This window comes from Lactuca saligna, chromosome 5 (assembly GCF_052625555.1).
Source record: "Lactuca saligna cultivar CGN05327 chromosome 5, ASM5262555v1, whole genome shotgun sequence".
Classification (NCBI taxonomy): Eukaryota; Viridiplantae; Streptophyta; class Magnoliopsida; order Asterales; family Asteraceae; genus Lactuca; species Lactuca saligna.
This window is the reverse complement of record NC_136421.1, coordinates 53,638,531-53,644,530: the sequence shown is the minus strand read 5'-3', so window position 1 is coordinate 53,644,530 and position 6,000 is coordinate 53,638,531.

The following is a 6,000-nucleotide window of genomic DNA, read 5'->3' as shown; positions in this document are numbered from 1 at the left end:
GATCTGCAAGATTATCTTCTGATAAAAATCTCTTCACTATGAAATGACCTTCTTCATTTATATATATGATATAATGATACTTTATATCGATATGTCTTGATTTGTGTGACAATAGTCAAATTTGGGTAAAGTCAAAGTCAAACAAAGTTAATAAGTCAAACCGAATGACTCAATTAGCCCTTGCGTATTAGGGTTTACGTTGTGTATTTACTAAACAATCCGCTATTTTAATGAGAAAGCATCATTTGAAAAATCCATGTGATTGAATTTTTCCTAAGCCTTAAATGCGGTAAACAATGAACCAAAGCGATAAAACACTAATGCACACTCATCGGGAGTGTGTAAGACACTAAAACATGGCTTAATGGGGTTTACGGAACTTACATTGCGAAGCCGGACACTCAAAAAGGTCACAAATGAAACCTCTCTCAATCGTTTTCACTCTATCTCTCTTTATTTTGAAATCTCTCCCAAATCTCTCTAAGTATGTGAAATCTCTCCCAAATCTCTCTAAGTATGTGAAATCTCTCCCAAATATCTCTTTGTATGAGAAATCTCTCCAAGAATGTCAAATCTCTCCCAAATCTCTCCAAGAATGTGAAATATCTCCCAAATCTCTCTCAAAAGTTCCTTAAACTTTTTGTAGTCTTTCGGGCCATCCCGACCCTTAACCGGGTCAAAAACCGCTTAAAACGGGGCAAAAACGGACAAAAAGGGCTTAAGGACCCGAAACCCCTCTTACGGAGCCGAACCCTCTTAAGGACCCGAAAGTCCTCTTAGGGACCGAAACCAAGAGAACCGAACCTAACAGCTGAACCGAAAGTCCTCTCGGAAATGAAACCCCCCTCTCAGGACCGAACCTCGCAGACCTGAACCCTACCTTTCGAGCCCGAACCTCGCACATGCCCGAACCCGAAGTTCCTGTTCGTTTCGGTCCATTTCGCTCCTACTCGCCTCTCGGTTCATTTCGCTCCCTTCAGTCTATTTTGCTTATGACGCTTTCGTACCAAACTGACTTTCGCTTCTTGTTGTTTTGCTTCATTTCGCCTCTCGCCCAGCCTCAGGAGGACCGAACCTCCGGCCAGGACCGAGAGGTCTCGCTGGAAGATCAATTCTTTCCGGTTTTCGACTACGACTTCATTTTAGCTTCGTTTTTCATCATTTTAACGCATGATTTTCACCCAAAACTTTATTTTAACATAAAAGACCCCTTAATTAATGATTAATCATGTTTTTAAGGATAAAACCTTATCCAAGAAGAGTGGGTGAAGTACAAAGGTTGAGTGTTGACTTTTCTTTGTATTATGACACAAGCAACCACGATACCCACTCCATGACTAACCCACACTCCTCCCCACCATACCTTGTCACTTCCTTGTCCTTTTTACCTCTCTCACAAGTCATTCCCACGTTTTTAGAGCTGGATATTCATCCTCTCTCCTCATATTCTTTCACTTGCTCTCATTTCACCAAAAATTACAACACAACTTTTCTCTCTATTTCAAGACTCCAAGGCTGATATTCAAGCTTTATTCTTCTCTTGGTAAGTATAAGTCATCCTCCTCATGATTATTTCACTTCATTCTACTCAAATCATCGATTGCTTACACAAACTCCATCACTTTGATGTTAGATTCTCGAAAATCTTCAAGTGTTCTTGAGTTGATCACTTCCATTATTCAACAATCATCTACTGAAATCACATAAGGTGAGTTCATACCCCTACATTTTCATGTTTTCTCAAGTTTTTAGGGGGGGGGGGGGGAATACAAGTTAAAAAACCAAGAACATAACTAAAATTTTCTAACAGCTTTCATCAGAAAAGTCGGGCCCCATTCACGGACTGTTTTGGAAAACATAAACATTTTTTTTTCAAAAATGTTTTAGGTGTAAGTAGTTCCAGTTCTTAGCTTTAAAATGAATACTTTCACATCTCCATACGATTTTTCTACAATTTATGGTGATTTTTACAAAACTGACTATCATTTCAAACATCAATCCGGACCAGTCTGTGATTATGGACTTGTTCACACAAGTTGGAGTTCATTAAAACTCATAATAAAAATTATGAACAAACTAGACTCATTTCCAAAACTCTCAGAATTTATGGATTCTGATTTGGACCTTCGATGATTTTTCTATAAATTTTCTAAGAACAGTAAATGAAAATATTAATAACAGAATTATGCTATCAATTTCATTTCACCTTGTAACATGTTGAGCAAGGTGTATATCTTTATGTGATTATATGTTTTTGCAAATAAATGAAATTTTGACTTAGTATATAGTCATACATCAGTTAACAAATGGAGTTGCTAGATAAAGCATAGAAATAACGATTTGTTATAATCATAGCACATCTAATTACATACAAACATTTGATTAAACTATGTTAAGTATAGTTTATGTACATTACCACTTTTACCCTTGTTTTGATAAACTATAATAGGTATAGTTTATGATTTATCACATAGCACACTCATACAAAAAGGTTACATTCATACAAAAAGGTTTTACATTCATGCACACCACACGTAAACTTGTTAACTTAAATTGTGAGACATTCTCCTTCCGTACGTCTGAGTGCGGGATCTAAATTCCTGGTAGCTATATCCAGAGTCTCTTGTAGGGAGAACGTGATAGATGTGTATAGATCTATATTGGGTTAGACAACCCACACCTGAGTTGCATGCAACATCTAGACCGACAGGTATGTGGTGACAAATGTCATATCAGTTTCGTGACGCCTGAGAAACGTCATGGCAGGTTCATTTAGTCATAGTATGGTTATAGCGACTCACTTAGGAAGTTAACAACTCATAAAGTTTACGGGAATTTTTATAATCAAAAAGGGTTTTATGCCGATTTAAAACCATGGTTATATCATTATGTAGGGTAAATACTTGTTCATTCTTTGTTCTGGGATTTAGGACTACATATACATATTAAAGAAAATATTGGATTTTCTGGATTCATATTCTAACGCTTTCACAAGGAAAATGGTTTACTTCTCTAACAAAATATCTTATGAACTCACCAACCTTTGTGTTGACACTTTTCAAAACAACTTGTATTCTCAGAAAATCACTAAACAGGAAATCAAGTGCATTTTGAGGATGGGACGTTAAGGCGTCAAACATTTCATATTTTGTCAACATATTGTATTTGATTTTGAAACATGTAATTCATACAATGATGTAACTTTTTCAATTATATATATATGTTGGTTGTGTTTGCTTAAATCACTATTGCATTTGTTGTTATGATACTATACATGAAGTCCTCCACCCCCGGACGTTTTCGCCATCCTTGGTTTGGGGGTGTGACAATTTGCCATGGTCTCTCGGTTCTTTAGTTAAAGCAACTACTCCTTCATTATCGCAAAAAAAGTTTCATTGGTTCCTGAATGGTTGGAACTACTCCAAGATCTCTGATGAAGTTCCTCAACCAAGATTCTTCCATTGATGCTTCACTTGCTTGAGTGCTGCTATGTACTCTGATTCGCAAGTAGAATTAGCCATTGTATCTTGCTTGAAACTTTTCCAAGTAACTGCTCCACCATTTAATATGAACACCCAACCATATTAAGAATGAAAGTTGTCTCAATCTGTTTGAAAGTTGGCGTCACTATACCCAGTCACTCTCAGCGTATCACCACCCCCAAAAAATAGAATCATATCCTTTTTCATAGATACTTGAGAATGTTCTTTACTGATGTCCAGTGAGCTCTGCCATGATTTCCATGATAGCGATTGACCATGCTTAAAACAAAGGACAAATCAGGGCGACTACATGTCATAGCATACATGATCAGACCTACAGCCAAAGCATAAGGGACTTAACTCATATTAGCTATCTGTTCATCCGTACTTGGGCTTTGAGTCTTACTCAACTTGGCATTGCTTTGAATAGGTAGATCTCTTTTCTTGGAATTTTCCATACTAAACCGTTTTAGTACCTTGTCCAAGTATGTACTTTGACCAAGTCCAATTAGTCTTTTCTTTCTATCTCTCAAAATTCTTATCCCAAGAATATAGGCAGCCACTCCTAGAACCTTCACAGTGAAACACTTCCAAGCCAAGATTTAACTTCTTGCAAGGTTGGAACGTCGTTTCCTATAATTAGCATGTCATCAACATACAATACTAGAAAAGTTACTATATTCCCACTAGCTGTGACATACACATAGGACTCATCTTCACTTCTAGAGAAACCGAATTCTTTGAATTTCTCATGGAAGCAAAGATTCCAACTGCAAGATGCTTGTTTTAATCCATAGATGGATTTCTCAAGCTTACACACTATATTAGGAAACTTTGCATCAACAAAACCCTCTGGCTGACTCATGTAAACATCTTCAGCCAACTTCCCATTAAGGAAAGCAGTTTTGACATACATCTACCAAATTTCATAATCATGAAAGACAACTATAGCGAGCATTATCCTAATAGATCTTATCTTAGCAACTGGTGAGAATGTCTCATCATAGTCAATCATTGGGATTCAAGTAAATCCCTTCGTAACCAATCGTGCCTTGAATGTGTGCATATTCCCATCCATTTTCGCCTTCTTCTTGAAGATCTATTTGTAACCAACCATCTTTCGACTAGGTTCTTGATCAACCAAATTCCAAAGTTGGTTGTCATACATGGACTTGATCCCGCTGTCCATTGCCTCTTTCCATTTAGCAGCCTCAGAGCTTGCCATTGTTTCCTTATAGTTAGCTGGTTCTTCCAAATTCACCAATGTACGATCACTGATAAACATATCACCTTTTGTAGTTATATGGAAACCATAAAACTGAGGTGGCATGCTAACTCTACTGAAATGAAGAAGAGGAAATGAAGTGTCAACTAGATTAACTGGAATTTCTTCCTCTAGTTGAACGCTAATGCCTGCAAAGGTTCCTTCATTGGTTGACTCTTGAATCTCTTAATTGTGCTCCCACTATCCTCTCTGCGTACGAGCTCTGTCACGAAAGACTCCTCTTCATGCTACAAAGAACACATTTTCAATAGGTTTGTGGAACAAATATCCAAAGGACTTTTGTGGGTAGCAAATGAAAACACTTGATACTAAGATATTTTCATCCTCTATCAGATCAGAGCATCTTTATCTTACTTCCAAATTGATTCTCGACTTCATGTTTAAACTCTTTGAACTTTTCAAAGGTTTCTGATTTATGTTTGATCAAGTAGATATAACCATATCTACTATAATCATCCGTAAATGTTACATAAAATCGATTAACATCCCTTGTGGTGGATCTGAAGGTTCCACACACATTTGTCTGTATGAGATCCATTAAACCTTCCCCTATTTCACAAGATCCACTGAAAGGTGATTTTATCATCTTGCCCAAAAGACATGATTCGCATTCATCGTTTAGCCTTAGGTCACATGATTCCAAGACTCTATCCTTTTGGAGTTGGGCGATGTTTTCTTCTTAATGTGCCCAAGACGACAATGCCACAAGCATGCCTTGTCTAAACGATTAGACATATCATTGTGAAATACATTATTGCCTAATTTATTAACATAAATCACAGTTTCATACACACCATTACAAGGTTGTCACACCGCCGAACCAGACGGCGGAAACGTCCGAGGGCTGTCGTGACTTAATTGAATACCACAACATTGAATATATATAAAACACAACATCGTTCATCACCATGCATTAATATAGTACAACCGATAAAGTTTACACTGAGTACATTGTTTAACATTACATTCCCAAAAATAAATTGTTCGATCGTAGATAACAAACTGCAAGCCATCACTGAATACAATTTTCTTCGGTTTACTTGTTACCTGAGAATACAAGTATTTTGAAAAAACGTCAACATATGAAATGTTGGTGAGTTCATAAGCGGGAATTGAAAAACACGTTTTGTATCATTTTGAAAACCACCAGAAAATCCGATATTTTCTGAAAAGAGTTTCTAAAAAGGTTTGTGAAGATCCATAAGTATGCTTGTTTGTTTCTAAAGTCGTAAA